Raw genomic sequence first — 1,636 nt, forward strand, 5'->3', positions numbered from 1 at the left:
GACGACGACGACGACGACGATGATGATGATGATGATGATGATGAATTTTTTGATACCTCGAAGGGCAGAATACATGCTCAGTTTTTTTTCTTCCTGCGTGAAAAGCGATAGTTTATGCCAGGATCACACGAGAATTTCTTTTTTACGGCCATTTCTTCTCGGTAGGTGTTCTCACGTTCGAAAGTGGTGCACTGCCAAAGGAGCACTAAGTAGACCATCAAACACGTTCTAGTGAGGCGTCTCAGAGGTATTTTGACTGCTTGTTTCTCGGAAGTTTGTCGTCACCGCTGGCTTTATGCAACCTATGTGAACGAAATTAAGGTTGTCGGGCGTACAATCACAAGATCGAGTGCTTTGCTGCCTCCACAATTATTGCCATTCCATCTTCCTGCCAATATGCTTCCAGTTCCGTGCGTGCGTATTCTTCGAAGGACCACAGTTCTCTCAGTCGCTTTTCCAGCTGCTTTCTTTGGAAGCGGCAGGTTCGGAGACAGCGTACTCTTTTATGCCAGAGCGTCGCTCTGTATACCGACCTCTTTCCTTTTCACAATGCGCTTAAATTCTCTTTGGATGTATACCTGCCGACAGACAATTCAAGACAAGAGTAATTAGCACTTGACTCAACTGCTATCGTCAAAATGAAAATGCAAAGTTGAGAGATGTGCAGCATGCCTTTATAAGTGCTACTTCAGTTTAATAGCGTCGTTTGTTGTTACGCTAGCTAATTTAAAATTATTAAAAATGCGTAGAACTTCGTACCTTCTGTCACTGTGCCTTGCAGAAACAACTGAATTGTTTTATAGTGGTTTGAAGGCCCTTGGAATTTCGCGTACCCACTTCACGAATTGATCTCTGCAAGTCAGCACACGACGAAAAGGTCAAATTGTACGAGCACGATTTACATCGAAAGTCACATCCGTGAACGAAGTACCATCGTTTTTTTCCTTTGCGCGAACGGCATGTTTGCAGCATGCAAGAGGCGTAAGGAAGCAGCACACGCAGCAAACTGAACAAAAACATACAGTGACAAGCCACACCAAACCACGTGCTGACTGTCTTCTCTCTGCCATCTCGTTCGAAACGCTGACGCCGCCCCTGACCGCAGCGCTCTATTTCCACCTTGCGGCATTCACGCGCAGATTGTCGTACCTGTCTGCAGGCAGTGTGCTGAGTTCTTCAAGTGGTGGGGTCACTGCAATGTGAATTAAAATAAACTACCTGCTCCATCAGACACCGTTAGGTAAGATAAGGGAAAAAAACAAAGCGTTGGGAAGAACGAAAGGCATTCAAAGAACATGTCGGGACGGGCGACGAATACCATTTTCCTCCGTTAGTAAAAGTGATGCCCAGCGCATAGATGTATACAATATAGCACAATATGCCTAAAAAATTGCGGACTAGAATTAGCTGCTTTGTCGGCTTCGTCGCTGTGTCCATGGATGGATGGGATGGGATGGAATGGAATGGGATGGGATGGGATGGAATGGAATGGAATGGGATGGGATGGGATGGGATGGGATGGGATGGGATGGGATGGGATGGGATGGGATGGGATGGGATGGGTGGATGGATGGATGGATGGGTGGACGGACGGTTGGATGGATATGATATTAGAGCGCGCATTTGAAATGGAGTT

Source organism: Amblyomma maculatum, chromosome 2 (assembly GCF_055883805.1).
Source record: "Amblyomma maculatum isolate TAMU_Amacu chromosome 2, ASM5588380v1, whole genome shotgun sequence".
In the NCBI taxonomy this organism is placed as follows: Eukaryota; Metazoa; Arthropoda; class Arachnida; order Ixodida; family Ixodidae; genus Amblyomma; species Amblyomma maculatum.